General features: G+C 41.7%; 1 protein-coding gene across 4 annotated transcripts in view; it reads right to left on the bottom strand.

Annotated features, from left to right (window-relative positions):
• LOC146785765 (phospholipid scramblase 1-like) overlaps positions 1-17739 on the bottom strand; it is a 935365-nt gene that overhangs the window by 862866 nt on the left and 54760 nt on the right. For 2 of the 4 annotated variants that reach the window (XM_085633613.1, XM_085633614.1), the window contains one exon: positions 9265-9309. The exons of the other annotated variants lie outside the window; for them this stretch is intronic. The gene's annotated coding sequence lies outside the window, so the exon portion shown is untranslated. The remainder of the gene's footprint in view (positions 1-9264; positions 9310-17739) is intronic. 4 annotated transcript variants of the gene reach the window in all.

Consider the following 17739-nt stretch of genomic DNA (forward strand, 5'->3'; position numbering starts at 1 on the left):
ACTACTTGAGTGTCCGGAGGTACTAGAAAATATATCCTTTGACACTGATAATGCAATTATAACTTTAGAAGCGCTCCTGGCCAACTCCTCAACATCTGAGTCTGTAACAGGATACCATGAAGAATTTTTTTCACAGCTCTGTAATTACTTTTACAAGCAATGTAAGACTAGGGGTAATTACCCTGGTAATACGAATAATGATACTTGTAAATGGTTTAATGAACAATGTAAGAAGGCTCGTAGTTCCCTTGGGGCTGCAATAAAAGAAGGGGATCCTAATAAAGTGCGTTTGGCCAGGTTAGTCTATAAGGGTACACAGGCGAAGGCCAAAAATTATGGGTTGAGAAGAGATGGCTGGATCTTAAAAGTGCCTGTGAAAGCAAAAAATCCCAAACTATTTTGGGATACTGTGAAATGGGGCAGTGGTGGTCGGCCACCAGAACCAGTAATCCATGTACGGCAGGACCAGTGGGTTAGCCACTTTGAATGCCAATATGCTTGTGGTGTAGTGGACCTTGATAGGGCTGTCCCCTCTTAATCTTATTATCAAGGTTCGGCTTTTGATGACACTGATGTAAGGCTTGCTCTGGAAGCTGTTCTGAGAGGTAAAGCTCCTAGGCCGGATGGGGTCCCAGACGATATTTTTCTCTTTGATAAACGTAAATGGAGTCACTATATAATGATTTTAACAAACGAGATTGCAAAGGGTGCTCCAGTTCCGAAATCATGGAAAGGGGCTGAGATAATCCCTGTTTTTAAAAAAGGAGACAAATCCCAGCCTGGAAATTATAGACCGATTAGTCTAATGGACTCTCTTCAGAAGATCATGGTGCGACTTGTTTTAAATAAGGTTCAGGTCCGGCTTGAGGAGCAGAGTATATTGTCACCACTCCAGGCTGGGTTTAGGGCACGTACAAGTACTATCAACCAGATATTTCGTATTACACTATTTTAGTGGAAGACAGTGGTCTTGGACAAAGGCAGCCTATATGCTGCCTTTGTTGACCTTAGGTCAGCCTTTGACCTTGTCTCCCGCAGTGAGTTATGGATAGTACTGAAAGATCTGGGGATGCCAAATGAGTTATTATCTCTTATTATTAAACTCCATGAGGGAAATTATGCTAGAATAAGGTGGGGCACACAAGGCCAGGTGACAAATTCATTCCCAGTATGAAAGGAGTGAGACAAGGTTGTGTAATGGCTCCCACCCTATTCTCACTGATAATAAATGGGATTGCGAAATTTATGGCACCCACTCCCACTGATGCCCCAGTCCTAGCGGGTGAGAAAATTCCCATCCTAATGTTTGCAGATGATACGTTGTTAATCGCTAAAACACCAAGCGGTTTGCAACAGGCCCTGTCTCTCTTTGAAGAGTTTTGTCGTCTACGGGGCTTGGAAATCAACGTATCTAAAACTAAGATCATGACTTTCAACCCACATAAAACATTTAGAGGTAGCGTGGTCCTGAATAAACGTCCCCTAGAGCAGGTTAAGGATTTCACATACCAGGGAGTTATAATGCAGGGAGATATGGGATGGAATAAGCAGTTAGACATGGCCAAGCTGAATCTCCGACAACTGTCAGGCACTCTACAAACAGAGTTTACTGCTTCTTTACCTAAACCAGTTAGCCCAGTCTTGGAAATATACAACACAAAAGTTGTTAATTCTGTGTTGTATGGGGCGGAGCTTTGGGGCTTCAACACTCTCAAAAATCTAACCACAGCGGAAAATTGGTTCTTTCGGAAGATAATCAATCTTCCGCAAAGTACCCCTGTTCGTCCACTGCTTCATGACCTAGGTAGGAAGGCACTGGCCGATATAGCCTGATTGTGCCCTTTGCTTTACTGATGGAGAATCTGGTCTACACCGGAATTATCTTCTTACGCTGCTGACCTTAAAGATCTAATGAGGTCAGATCATTAAAAAAAATCAAATGGCTGCAGGTAGTTACATTGATTCTGTTAAGTATAGGTATGGCAACACTATGGGAGAACCCGGAAAGCATTCCATTTACTTCAAAAATGTTATTGAAGGAAAGATAATAGGGCTGGGTGAGTGACAACATTGTTAGGAGTAGCGTCCCCTCAACACTAAGAGGGCAGTTCCTGGACGTAAAGCCACTACAAAAGCTAGAACCATACTGGGACATAATAACTAAGCCTCACAAGAGAAAACTCTATTTTTGCAATTTAGAATTGGCTCCCTACCAATAAGGACTTTTTCGGCCAAATGGAACAAGTCAAATGACACTCTGTGTCCCACTTGTCTTGTATACTCCGAATCCTTGGTCCACATGTTATTCGTATGTCCAGCATATAGAGCCCCACGTCGCATATGGCTGTCCCCAAATTGTCGTTCTTTGGGTACCAGACAAAATTCCACAGCATTAAGATTATTGCGTTCAGATACTAAGGCATCTATTGTTATAGCCTTAGCAAAATGTCTAGGATGGGCACGGTCTATTAGATCTCAGGCAATTACGGCAACATAGTATTATATACCTGTTTTATGAATGTACATCTTGATCACTGTTGTTATTATGCTGCAATTGAATTTAAAAAATGTTCCTAATAGATAAGAATGTAAAAGCTAGGCCCAGGTCTGATAGCATTGAAATTTCTTGAAAATGGCCAGTACCCACGAAGGATTATTATATGGTTTTAGAACTGTTTGATGATAGAAATTAAGCTGCTTTTAATCATTTTAAATATGATTTTATTATTTTAACTGGGATTTTTTTATGATTAATACTTATGGGTCATGTATGGTTTTTTGTATTCAGGCTGCGATTACTTAATTGTCGAATAAAGCTAATTTGACTGTTTTAACTTTTTTTTCTGTGAGCAATTTAGGAGAAAACCACATTTACAAAATAAATGTATATTTGCGACTACCGGTGACGTCGGTAGTCGTGAAGAGTGCGTGTTTTGTACAAAGTGTAAAACATATATATATATATAGACATATTCTACAGTATGTTAAACAGTAGAGCTTTACTAGTGCACTTTTCAAGCTAATATTGTTTTACTGAGTTTCAAGAATAATCATCTTGAAACACTATTTTCCGTTTCGGCGAAGACAGTGCAAATGTCGATGACATCGGTAATCGCGGATACCGCGTGTTTTTCACCAACTCAGAAACAGATATGTAGAGGTACTGTGAACCAGTTTCAGTATAGCTGTTCACTATTATAGTATTGAAAGTTCTGCTTTCTTTCCATTTTTAAAGAAAACTACTTTAAACTTGCATTTTGAATTACTGCTTCACCGCAGCAACCGCAAAAATAATGGTCACAGCGAATATCCCATGCTTTTTTGTATCCAAAATGGCACCAGAGGAAGGAGATGGGGGTCAGCAGGAACAATTGCTGGACCAGGATGTGGAGGAGGTGGGGACTGAAGACTGGGAAGAAGAGGAACCTCCACAAAAGAGAGCCAGTGTGGCATGGGATGTTTTCAATATCCCATCAGGGGAATCAAAAACTGGTGCCAGACTTGTGCAATGCACAATCTGCGACAAGACCCTCACTAGATCGACAAAAAAGAAATATTTATGTGGAACAGCGTCCATGTTATATCATCTAAAAATCTATCATAAAAAACATCTCTAACTGCATTCAAGCAGAGGGAAGCTGGAGACCATCTACATCAGGGGCAGCTGCAACAATTCACATCCAGAAAGTCCCTTTAGAGGTGCAGACTACTGCAACAGATATGGCTCCAGAGTTTTAAAGAATGGCCACATACTGCAAGGACTGTAGTTTTGTTATAAGTGCTGGTGAGCAGTGTCTTACTGCAATTGGCAATGCTGCAAAACAGCATACATGCTGATTTATTTCCCCTTTTATATGTTTTGCATATTTTTCTGTGCATGTTTTTTTAATTCCTCCTGTCCCAGTTGCCATTTTTGTTATTATAAAAAATAGGAAAAACATTTAAAACTTTACAATTGCACTAAATAAAGGTTCCTGTTGGAACAGCCTTTTACACTTCAAAAGAAGATAAAGTATGTATATATGTTGGATTGAGTGTATGACTGGTGTATGGATGATTGAATGAGTGCGTAACTGGTACATGGATATTACAATGAGTGAAGCAGTGCAGCCTGAGTGAATCTATGAGCACATAATTAGTGCCTGACTAATTGGATGGCCCCATGGGTAGGTCCTGGGAAATTAGATGAGTGCAAGGGCGCTGCCTGGGCGATTGGGTGTGAGTAGGTAGTGCTTTGGTAAATGGGAGAGTGCATGCATAGTGCCTGGGTGATTGGATGAGTACAAGGGTAGTCCCTGAGTGATTGGATGAGTGCACGGGAAGTGCCTGAGTGATTGGAAATATGCATGGTTGCTGTGTGGGTGATTGCATAATGCATGGGTAGTGGCTGAGTGAATGGATGAGTGCAAGAGTAGTGCCTGGATGAAAGGATGAGTGCATGCGTCATGTGCGAGTGAATGGATGAGGGCAAGAGTAGTACCTGCATCACTGGATGAGTGTATGGGTAGTGCCTAAGTGATTGAATGTGTGCATGGGTAGTGCCTTGGTGAATGGATGAATGTATGGATAACGCCTGAGAGAATGGATGAGTGCATGGGTAGTGCCTGGGTGATTGGATGAGGAAATGGGTAGTGCCTCAGTGAATGGATGACTGCAAGGGTAGTGACTGAGTGAATAATTGAGCGCATGCGTAGTGCCTGAGTGAATGGAGGAAAGCAAGGGTAATGCCTGGGTGATTGGATATGTGCATGGGTAGTGCCTGAGTGAATGAAAATGTGCAAGGTTAATGTCATATGCATGTGACTTGTTTGACTAGGTGATTACATGTACAGAGTAAAAAATCAACTCAGGCAATAATGAGGTGAAACAGCTTAACATTAAGAATCATCACTTAAGGGGTTGATTTAAAGTTTGGCAGTTGGACTTTTGTCCGTCAGAGAGACAGAGTACTTTGTTAAGTTGTCCTGAAGCACATCCCGTCCATCAAAGTTGGTGTTGTTCGCCGGCCTTCTGTACAGCTCTCTACATTGACAGGAACCACTATTACAGCAGTTCCTGTGAATGAATAAAAGAGTTGAGAGAAAGCATAGTTAAAGGATGAGAACGGGCTGTAAAACTTTTCAAACGTATTTTGTTTTTCAGAAACAAACTGTCAAAATTGGAGTTTGTTTTTGAAAAAAATAAAAACACTAATAGCCCTCATACCCTTGGAGACTTCTTCCAGGGGTCATTATTATTTTTCTCCTGTTCCTTACTACCAGAGGTCGATGTTTTCAAGACTTTGCTCCGATGGGGCCTACTCCATCAGGCCATTGGAGGAAGTCTTCCATCAACGGATGCAATGGGGTACCCATTGCCGGAATAGTGATTGTCAGCCCAACTTTAAATAAGGTTGGGAAGACTATCAATTTGGTGAACAGGCTGTTCCATTGCATTTGTGGCAAGAGTTGTCTATCTGCCAATTTCTAAATCAGCCCGTACTTTGAAGAACCTGGTTCACAAGAAAGCCCTTTCAAAGTTTATTTTTTAAAGAAGGCATAGCCTAATGGAGCATGGTCTGTCACATCTGTGTGTCTAAATAAGGCAACTTTGTGCCATCGTCAATTTTTCTAGGGTGTAGTGGAAACTAATTGCTCTTTAGTGAGACTCAAGCCTTAGTGACTGTCTTCTGTAAAATTGTACAAGGGATACAGCCAATAACCTCCCTTGTTTACAATATGACTTTGAGCCTAATCATCCAATTCAACTGATAATAAATGTATATACATTATTGACATATGTTTTAGGGATGGTGGCAAAGTCAACTACACATGAATGGAATGTCATCAATCCAAATAACCAGATTGATCACAGTTCTGCCTGCATACTGAATATTAAGAAAATATTGTGCAGCAGGGTTCCTATACTATTTGCCTCCAATTCAACAATCATATAGATTTTAATGCAAAAAAACTATGTCACCTCTTATGTTTTTCCTGAACAGTGATCACAACCATTACTAATGAGGTTGTTTTAATTGGTAACTGCTTCCCTTTGAGCCAGGAGCTTTCCTTTGAATATTATTAAGTCCTAGTCCCAGTTGCCTCGCCTGGGGGTTTTGAAGGTATTGCCCTGTTCCCAGATATGTCTGAGCCACAACCAGAAGAACTGTCCTGCAAATGGTGGTAGGGGTTGGTTGTAAGGAATGTGAAAAGGAAGTATAACCCAAGAAGGCTTTGGGGTATACTTGTAAGTAATCTTGGCAACGTGTGTATGTGCATCTTACTCATTCCTCTCCTTAATAGTGAGGCAAAGTGCCCGGAAGACAAAGGAGCTTTGGTTTTACAACCTGAAATAGTATTATTTATGTCCTGAACAAACCTTGGAGTCCAAGGATCACTCTCTCCCTCACCTGAGGACATTGAAAGAAATTTGACATAATTATATGTTTTGCACAAATAACAATATTGACACGTAACACGCAAATGTATTTACTCTGCATTTTCCGTGTTTGACTGTAGTTTACAGAGGCTGGATTTTAAAATAACCGAGGGTAGTCTACTATATTTTATTCTTGCCATTTAACTTCTTTTTTTTTCAAGAGAAAAGCTGTGCAACGACTTTGGATAATGTAACACATATTTCTTTTCTCATATGAGTGTTTAACTTTAAGCAATCCTTCAAGCATGCAGTACCAAGCACCTGCGAGAGAACATCTTGGAACAATCCATCTTCTTATATTGCAGATAACTGAAGTTTGAAGGAAGCTAAGAGAGATTTATTTGTGTTTTAGCTTGAGAAAACAATTCATTTGTCTTATCAATATGTGCCTTCACCTGACTGGTCTCCTCCATTGGAACCATGTGTAGGTGTAGTGAAATGTGGGAAAATAATGATTTAAACTAATGCAGTGCTTACTTGGTAGCAATCTGCCTTACCCACTTGCTAGAAGAAGCTCTGCTTAATTCATACCTACTGCCTTTCAAAGGCTTTCCATGCTGACGCTATTATCTTGATTTCTCCCCAGTTTTATGACTTTTCCTAGCTTAGGGCCTTATTATGAGTTTGGCCGTGCGGGGCCGTCCCCCTCCCGCCTGCCAACCCCATGTAGGAGTTGCCCGTCAGATCAGGAGTTTTCTCCTGGTCAGGCGGGAGATTCTTTGGCGTGTCTAGGGTGGTGCCTATGAAATAGGCACTGCAATGAGAATGTCAAAGGCAGTACCTGCATGGTATGGACTGCTGCAGTCTCTGCCATGCAGGTGCTGCTGTGCATGCACACAGGGGTGCACATACTGTGCCCTCTGTGTGCATATACATAGCGTGAGGCACTAGGGGGTCGAACCGCCATGAAAATTGTGGCGTGAGGAAACTCGTAATATGATTTTTTGGGACTGTGGCTGTCTGGCTAAGCATATTGCGGCCTCAGGACAGCCACGCAATGGCCAGAGAATGGCAGTTCCCTGGTAGTTGCAACGGATGCGTAGTTCTGGGGTGGCCCAACTTCCCTAGTCATGATAAGGCAGCTGTGAGACAGCCACCGTGAGAATGGCAGTCCATGGACCGTCAGACTCATAAGGCCTTAGCCAAGGAGAGCCTCCCTTCATAGGAAGTTAAGTCTGCTTTGAGTTATTTGAGACAAGTTTATCACAGTTTGTCTCTGTATTGTTGATTTTGAACTGCTTTGAAATACTTTGACTAATGCATCGTTGTGTTGGCCATTGTATTGCAAATAATTTGATGATTTGAATTTATAGCCTTGCAAATCCAAAAATAACCCTTCATAGTTTGAAAATGTAATACTCGATGGCACCTATGAGAGGCCTAATTTGCTTCACACTATTGAAATGTATTATTTATTGTATCAGCCTCAGTCAGCACTAAAGATCCACCCAGGTGAGTGCCCCCTGTTCTTTCATTTGCACCAAAATGTGCACCGCTCAAAGTGCAGTTTCAAAGCCAGGTTAGAAAAAAGTGTGGACAGAAGCTTAAGTCGATACAACAGTGGCTTCTGCTAAGGAAACAGACTGGTTGAATGATTGACGAATATGATAGACATTTTTTAAATCCATCTTCTTCCAACTCTAAAACTATTCAATGAATGAACCTTACAGAGCTGCTATTTGTAATCTCCATACAGAATATTTGCAGTGGCGGCTCCTCCACTATGGTGGAGGAGCGTCACCTCACTGATTTGAACAGAGTAAAGAAAAGGAAATATAAAATCATAATAACTTGAGTTATTAGCATTTTATGTTTCCTTCCTTAGCAGGCGGGCGGGTGGGCAGGGCTGCTCTGCTCACAGAGCAGGGAAGGAGTGGTTTTCCCACTCTTAATTGCACAATGACTGTTTGGTCGGCCCTCTCAGGCCACCGAAACCAGTCATACGCACCTTCCCCATTCCCAATTCAGGTTGCCTTACAGCCTGTGTGGAGAACAAGCACAGGCCCCATTCCCTGGTTAAGCGTCGAACCAGGATGCTCGAAACCAATCACAATGCTGCATTGCAGCATCGTGATTGGTCACGGGAGCCTGGGTGCTTACCAATCACAACACTGCAATGCAGTGTTGTGATTGGTCAGGGGAACCTGTCTGTTCTTGCTGGCTTCCTGTCCCAAAAAGAGAGCAGGAGCAAGGAGCAGCGACATGGCGGCAGGACCCGGCGGCAAGGTAAGTGTGTAATTTTTTTTTTTAAGTGTTGTTTTACATTGTGCTACCTCGTGCCCCCTTCAATCCCCATGCCCACCCCCACCCCACCACCCGCAGTCATGCCAGCCACCACTGTATATTTGCATCTTGATAAAAAAGTTGGAAAACCAAATGGTAAAAATACCAATGTCATATTTTAAAAATATTAGCGTCATGTTTTTTAAGATGCAGAAGTCCATACTCATAATTGTTTTACATTTAGAAAGTGGACAAAATTACTGTGCATTCTTTCTCCTTCTTACTGTACAAAATAATTGAATGAAGGAGAACATTTATATGTGATGCACATATCTAGACAAGTCTTGTGGTGCTGGTCATCTAGGCAGTATAGAAAGACTTTGATGCTTCCTCACATTTGAAGAAATGGCTTTTACTCTAATATTCTTAGAAGAGAATTTCAGAAATTGGTCCCCCAAAAGAAAAAGCTTACCGCCTTGGCTTTACATCTATATCTATTTACAGAAAGCATTGTTTGATCCCAGTTTCTTACTGTGTGAATTCAGTTGCCCAAGTACTAGTTAATCTTTCTGAACATATTTATTACATGAATTGTAAAAAAAATGAATTATTGCTTCTCACCTTAAATGTAATTGCAGCACGTTAGTTATTTTGATACAATCAAATCTGCAAAAGAAAAAAACAAGATAGCATCTATTTAGGTTCCGCATTGAAATGGTGGCCACCTAAAGATATCGGTGTCTATATTTTCACTCTCAAATGTCGTGGACACACTCCCTACATTTTGTGAATAACAATGCTTTTGGAGCATTGCTGTCTTACAAAGATGTTATTGTGTTCGCTGCCCCTTCATTTTTTTTTATTTATTTATAATTCTGTTTATTGAACTTAAAACAGTGGTCATGCGGTACAGATATGTGTTTCGTGCATTACCATAGTAGCGGTTCTTTATAGGCATCGGTATATTACTTTCGTCATCGATTTTACATTTACAGTACATGCAGTGAGGTTTACACCATACAGTGGTCATCAGGGGATGAGATAGATGGGGGTGCACACAGTCCCCCCCGATAAACATTCCATTTAGTCCAAATTGCTATCCATTTCTTAGGACACCCCCGCACTACATAGACTGTTTTCTCTCTCACCATACACCAATCCATGTCCTCTTGCCATTTCTTCAATGTCGGTGGCGCAGCGGCTCCCCATGACTGCGCTATATTGCGTTCTCCTTCATTTTTGTCTTCGTTCATCTTCCTTCAGAGCAAGCTGTTAACCCTAGTTCTTCATGAGTCTGAAATCTTGTCATTAGATATAGTTTGGCTGTCTTTTGAAAGTGCACTTTGAAATAAAGTTATTAAGCCCCTCTCTTTCATCCATGGTTTAGGCAATGCAGATGGAGTTTAGTTTGCATTCATTATTTCTGCTGGAAGTCCTTGCTTGTGATTCTAAGATGCTCTTACATTCCCCTCCTCTGATAGAATATTTGCTCAGAAGCTATGTTAAAAGGAGAGCATGATTTTCTATGAATTTTATGGAAAGGATTAGGATGTTATCTGACTTAGTGTTCAAAATGAATCAAATGTATTTCAGAAATATTGCTCTTATAAAAAGGACCTACACAAGTGTGCCCACGAAAGATGTAAAATGATTGATGACCAATACCTAAAAAATGAAATGTTAAATGTTCTAACCTTCCTCTATTTTGAAGAAAATCAACTGTTTCCTTGCATGGATAAATACCAGAAAGGAAATTCTGTTTGGAGGTCTGCAAATTCAGAATTGGGCATCATCCTGATTGGTAGCACTGAATTGGAGGTGAAACTAGGATAGCAAGAACTTTTTTCATGTATGAATGTAAAATGTGAACATTTCAATTTGTTAATGCATAGTTCTCTATTTCTGTCTTGACATCAAAAAAGTATTCTCCCTTTGTTCTTTAGATATAGTGTAGCAAGCAAAATGTTAGGCAAACAGCTGTTATGTCGGAAGAAAACTTTTAATTGTTATGTATATCACAATTTTTAATGAATGTAAAAAAAACATTCTTCAAAATATCATGTTCTGCTGGTAACAGTGTTGCTTTAAAAGATCTAAGGGGCAAATTTAATTGTTGGTGGAGAGGGAGCTGTGTAGCAATGATGATGGAGTTCACTCCCCGCCATCACAGTGGTTCATCCGCTCGATTAAAATGCGGGTAAGCTACATGTTTGACTACAGTGAGGAATGCTCCATCATTGTTGTAGTCTAACTTCACTGATGGCCTGATGGAGTAAGTGCCGTAAGAGTATTGTCTATCTGTTCATCCACCCAATTATAATGGACAGATATATGGCAGTTTTTTCCTGTGGGTCACTGCCAGGAAAACTGGCAGTAGGATGCAGTAAAGAACCAACCCCCCCCCCCCCCCCCCATGGCGATGACTCCGATGGTGACGGGCATTATCTTTATTTTCAAAAAGAAAATCCTGTTTTGAGATTTTCTTTTTTAAAATGAAAAAGAAACCACCTTGGTGTAAGTCTCTGTCACGTTGATGGAGCTGTGCATCAAACAGAGAAAGGCATTTAGAGGGATGTTATGTCATGTTAGCTGGTGTTTTTTTGAGCGCTCAGCTACTCAAGCAGAGTGCCCCGGCGCTATCAGACCCATTACGGCAGAGCCCCGGCGAAATAGAGGAGACTTATTGGCCGAACAGCCACTTTTTGAGCTCCTTTCTGAACGACAGTAAGCTCTCACTCTTTCTTAAGGACAGTGGGAGGGCATTCCAGGCCCGGGATGGCTGTGACAATGGTTCCTATATCAAAGGAGGAACAAGGGCACCCAAAGGAATTAGACAGGGACCTTGGGTAGATACGTATTGCAGGAAACAGTGGTCCCTGAAACCAAACGATAGAGCAAAAAATGAATATAGTCAAAATTGGAACTATATTATAGCCAATGTCCAGCCGGGCATGGCAACTTTAATAAGTAGAAATTCTTGACAGTAAACAAGGAAATGTAAGTAGAAATTCGGTGGGACACAAGCCTGTATCCTCTGACTTACATACCAAGTAGACAGAAAATGACAAAACACATTCAGGCAATTACAGTGATGTTTCTTTGAGAAATAATGAATAGCGAAACATCTGATATTCAGATTGCCACCTTCACACTATATTACATACAGCAATATTTAAGGTGTAGGGTGGGCAAAAGAGTCGACGGCGTTTCGATCCTTACGAGAAAGATACAGGATCATCATCAGGACTAATTTAGTTAAATTGCCCTTATTTTGAATGCCTGAGTAAACATTGGACATAAGGCAAACGTACAACCAACATAAATATGGAAAAAAAATGAAAATAATAAAGGGGAGGGAAGGGAAAAATGGAAAATAATAATCAATCAATTTGTAATTACGTAAAAACATTACATTTCGCATCAACAAGGTACTGCGTCAGATCAAGTGCTCGTTCAAGTGTGCATTGTTATGCAGAAGTGACATCGCAAGTAGTTGTTAGATGGCAACTAATGTCTAAACAGAAATACGGAAATAGACGATTTTAAGTTTACGTTAAAAAAGACATTATGACAACCGTGGTATACTAGTCACTACATGCGCGGTACGATGTGGACCCGTGAGACGCACGAGGACGTTAAGTGAAGAAGCGTGTGGAATCCGAAGAGTCAAAGGAGGGGTGGCGGGGAACGAGGGTGAAGAGGGGGTAAGTGGATGGGGGATTACCTCATGTAGCCATGGAGGCAACGGAAAAGATGCCGATTCACGAAAAGGTAACGTTGAGTTAAGGTTTACGGTAGGACAATGCCTGTGAAATAAATGAAAACCATAAGAAGGGCGAAGTATAGTAGTGAGAGCGTTGGGCGTGCCGTGAATGAAGGGCTTACCTACGCACAATTCTTCCGGGAGGAAGGACACGGATAGGTCTAAATGAAAGAGAGTGAAAGAAATAAATAAGGGTCCAAGTGTGAGGAGCGGGACATCTGGATCGTGAGTGCGAGGTGGAAGGGCTTACCTCAATCAACTTGCAGAAATGGGTTCCGTGGCCATGCAGTGTGTACGGACGATGCCGGATCAACTGTGGGGGCAGATAGGTGAAGCTACCTAATGTAGCTGTCTCAGGTCATGTGGGTGATCACATGGTGTAGCAGGTCATGTGGGCGGTCACATGGTGTATCATGTGACCAGGGAGCAGCGCCGTGCGAATGTAAAGGCAAAGGACGGCGGAACCAAGGCGCCATGTTGGAAGGGTAATTAAATAAAGAGGAAAGTGGCCAGCGGATAGCGGGACGAGTGGAAAGGAAGAGGAAATCAGTGAGAAAGTGAATAGTAAACGCAAATCGTATATTTATAAAGAATTTACAGTATGTACATACATATAAATGAAACATGTGGTACAATAACCATCAGACATCCAGTGATGGGTAACGATTGCCGTTAGTCACGGAGCCTGGTGTAGAACCCACGGGGTTGTGACCTGGAGTAGGTATTAGTCATTGTTCAGAAATTTTGTGAAAATGAATCCAAAAAAGTTCATAGTAAAGAGGTCCAGTCCTCAAGGCGATTCAGCCCACTGTGTATGCTTCCTGTTTTGAGAATCCATTTCAATTCCTCTTTGTTTAGCAGTTGGGCGAGATCGGCGCCCCTGGGTGGGATCTTCACTACAGAGATTACTGTCCAGCGTATTTCATTCTCAGAGTGGCCCTTGGCCTCAAAATGTTCAACCAATGGAGCGTTCGGAGTTTTGCATCTTAATCTGCTTCTGTGTTGGCAGATTCGTACCCGAATTTTTTGTGTGGTCTGACCTATGTAGATCATATCGCAGGGACATAAGATAGCATAAATCACATTACAGGTGTTACAATTACTGAATTGTGTGAGTGGTTTACGTATATTACCATATACAAATTCCTTGCAGTCATTGGTAAAACCACATACTGAGCAATTGCCACATTTATTATGACCAGTCAAAGAGGGTAACGACCAATGGTCATGAAGGGTACCAGTGTTTGTGGTGCTGGGGAGAGCTGCTCTGACCAAGTGGTCCTTGATGTTTTTGTTTTTCTTAAAGGCAAAGAGAGGTTTCTCTAGGTTCAGTATTCCAGCATTGACTACACTCCAATGTTTTAGAATGCTTTTCCGTAGTTTGTGTGAGGAGAGGGAAAAAGTTGTAACGCATACTATGCGATTCTCTGATTTCCTGTTTTTGGGTTCCAAGAGAGTGTCCCTGGGACAGTACCAGGCTCTTTTGAGGGAGTTTCGGATCAGTCTTTTGGGATAGCCTCTGGAGGTCAGTTTGTTGCTTAGTACTTTGGCTTCCCTGAAATAATCTTCCTTAAGAGTGCAATTGCGTCTGATGCGGAGATACTGAGAATAGGGAAGAGAGTCTCTAAGGGCTCTGGGATGATTGCTGCTGTATTTCAACAGAGTATTGCGCTCAGTTGGTTTTCTGAACAGGCTAGTCACCAGAATCCCGTCTCTGTGAATTATATTAAGGTCAAGAAAAGGAATGGAAACTTTGTTATGTGTGAGTGTAAATTTCAAACCACCACAGTTGTTGTTCAACCAATGGAGGAAATTTTCGAGCATTGCCTGGGTGTCATGCCAAATAAGGAAAATATCGTCTATGTATCGTTTCCAGTGTGACAGGGCAGAGAAAAAAGGATTAAGTGGGACCAGTATACAGTTCGTCTCCAGAGCATTCATGTAAAGGATCGCCAGATTCGGGGCAAAAACTGCCCCCATCGATGTTCCTTTAGTCTGCTGATAGTAATGCCCGTCAAACAAAAAGAAATTCCTGGTCAGGCAGATCTCAAGAAGTTGTAAAATAAAAATCGTTGGAACTGCGTGTGGTCTGATGCGTGTCTCTAAAGTTTCTTCAATAACGAGCAAAGCCTCTCGTTGGGGGATGTTAGTGTAAAGAGACTCCACATCAAGAGTGCAGAGTGTATCTGTAGAGGGATCAAAACTCTGGTTTTCTACCAATGTAATCATCTGCATGCTGTCTCTGACATAATATGGTGTAGATGGGACGAACTCCTTTATGAAAAAATCTACATACAAGCCTAATGGCTCTAGAATGGAGCCGCAACCGGAGACGATAGGGCGTCCAGGGGGGTGTTCAGTGTCCTTGTGGATTTTAGGTAGGGTGTAAATAACTGGTATCCGAGGGGCCTTAGCATTCAAAAACTGGTATTCGAGTTTAGAAAGGAACCCTTCGTCTAGGCCAGATTTGGTGGTTTGTTGGATCATTTGTTTGAGTTCATTAGTGGGGTTAGTGGGTAGTCTACAGTAGTGATCTGTATTCCCTAGCTGTCTTAATATTTCGTTTTTGTAGGTAATGGTGTCCTGGAGTACTCTCCCTCCCCCTTTATCAGCAGGTTTGATGACTATCGTGTTGTTATTCTTAAGAGTCTGAAGTGCTGATTTTTCTGCCAATGAGATATTGTAAGGTATGTAGTGGTGTTCTTTGGCCAGTTGTGTCAGGTCATTTAACACCAATTTTTCAAAGGTGGAAATCTCCGGTGGGACCATATTGGCCGACGGGGAGAAAGTGGAAGGAGGCCTCAAAGGAGTATTGGGTGCCTTTGGTAAAAAAGGATTTAGCAAGAAATAGCTGTGCAATCTCAGTTTGCGAAAAAATCTCAAGACTTCTGTTTGTAGGTCGAGAAAATTAGTTTTTGTGATGGGTACGAATGACAAACCCTTGCTAAGTATCGATAATTCTGAGTCATCCAAGTGGTGTTCAGTGAGATTGAATATAGGGAGTGAGAGATTGGTGAGGGAGGAGGTGGTGTCCGTGTGCTCAGATTGGTCTACCAGCGGTAGTAATTGCGTCGGGTTTGCCGTTCGCCTGGTTGGTTTTGCCAATGGGCACGTTTCAGACCCCCTCTCCTTGGTGGCTCGTGCTGGCCACGTCCTAAAAAAGAGGTTGAAGGTTGTGGATTAACTGGTGTTCTATTTGCACTACTAGTCCCTTCGCCTGGGTCTGAGCTATCAGAGGATTCTACAGAAGTGTCAGAGAATCCAACTAAAGTTTGTCCTCTGTTGAAACGTCCCCAGGGGCGGTTGTTGCGTTGGTTATTATAGGATCGATTAACGTAGAAATCTTTGGTGAGATAGGGATAAGTACGTTCAGTAGAATAGCTCTTAATATCTTTCTTTACTTTGGTAGATTTCTTATTCTGTTCTATTCTATAGAATTCTTCCACTGTTTTTTGAACTTGTTCCAACAGCTGCTTACTGTCAGGAATCGTGTCGTTGCTTGTTATTTGTCGTTCAATATCTGTTATCTCTTCAAGTAGTTTTTTAAGTTCCTCTGTGGCTATGTCGATACCTAGGACCATCCAGTGCCTAGAGCACGTTGTGCTAATGTAGCTAAAATTTGTGATATATTTGGGAATGTCGGTGAAAATTCCAGGTATGTTCCTGACTTGGAGGCCTGCGGGGATAATATCAGCTTTTAAATACTCAGTGAGCATTCGTATCATAAGTTGTAGCCTGACTGTTTTCTTTTTCGTTTTCTCTAATTGTTCTGGTAATGTGGAGCCTGTTTCTTGAGGAGCATTGGCGGAGTCAGAAAAGAGGGAAGGACCTTCTAAAATCTTTTTAATGTATTCATCGGTGTATAAAGGTGCGTGATCTGACATGACACGAAGTGATGCGAGGGAAAAAGGGGAGACAGTTAAGGATATGGTAGTCGGTAGGGAAGGAAAGTGACCCACTATCTAAACAAGAAGGGGAATAGGACCATAAGCCCTTGCAATCCAGCGATTGCGCTTACTATATCAAAGGAGGAACAAGGGCACCCAAAGGAATTAGACAGGGACCTTGGGTAGATACGTATTGCAGGAAACAGTGGTCCCTGAAACCAAACGATAGAGCAAAAAATGAATATAGTCAAAATTGGAACTATATTATAGCCAATGTCCAGCCGGGCATGGCAACTTTAATAAGTAGAAATTCTTGACAGTAAACAAGGAAATGTAAGTAGAAATTCGGTGGGACACAAGCCTGTATCCTCTGACTTACATACCAAGTAGACAGAAAATGACAAAACACATTCAGGCAATTACAGTGATGTTTCTTTGAGAAATAATGAATAGCGAAACATCTGATATTCAGATTGCCACCTTCACACTATATTACATACAGCAATATTTAAGGTGTAGGGTGGGCAAAAGAGTCGACGGCGTTTCGATCCTTACGAGAAAGATACAGGATCATCATCAGGACTAATTTAGTTAAATTGCCCTTATTTTGAATGCCTGAGTAAACATTGGACATAAGGCAAACGTACAACCAACATAAATATGGAAAAAAAATGAAAATAATAAAGGGGAGGGAAGGGAAAAATGGAAAATAATAATCAATCAATTTGTAATTACGTAAAAACATTACATTTCGCATCAACAAGGTACTGCGTCAGATCAAGTGCTCGTTCAAGTGTGCATTGTTATGCAGAAGTGACATCGCAAGTAGTTGTTAGATGGCAACTAATGTCTAAACAGAAATACGGAAATAGACGATTTTAAGTTTACGTTAAAAAAGACATTATGACAACCGTGGTATACTAGTCACTACATGCGCGGTACGATGTGGACCCGTGAGACGCACGAGGACGTTAAGTGAAGAAGCGTGTGGAATCCGAAGAGTCAAAGGAGGGGTGGCGGGGAACGAGGGTGAAGAGGGGGTAAGTGGATGGGGGATTACCTCATGTAGCCATGGAGGCAACGGAAAAGATGCCGATTCACGAAAAGGTAACGTTGAGTTAAGGTTTACGGTAGGACAATGCCTGTGAAATAAATGAAAACCATAAGAAGGGCGAAGTATAGTAGTGAGAGCGTTGGGCGTGCCGTGAATGAAGGGCTTACCTACGCACAATTCTTCCGGGAGGAAGGACACGGATAGGTCTAAATGAAAGAGAGTGAAAGAAATAAATAAGGGTCCAAGTGTGAGGAGCGGGACATCTGGATCGTGAGTGCGAGGTGGAAGGGCTTACCTCAATCAACTTGCAGAAATGGGTTCCGTGGCCATGCAGTGTGTACGGACGATGCCGGATCAACTGTGGGGGCAGATAGGTGAAGCTACCTAATGTA

This window comes from Triturus cristatus, chromosome 11, assembly GCF_964204655.1.
Source record: "Triturus cristatus chromosome 11, aTriCri1.1, whole genome shotgun sequence".
NCBI lineage: Eukaryota > Metazoa > Chordata > Amphibia > Caudata > Salamandridae > Triturus > Triturus cristatus.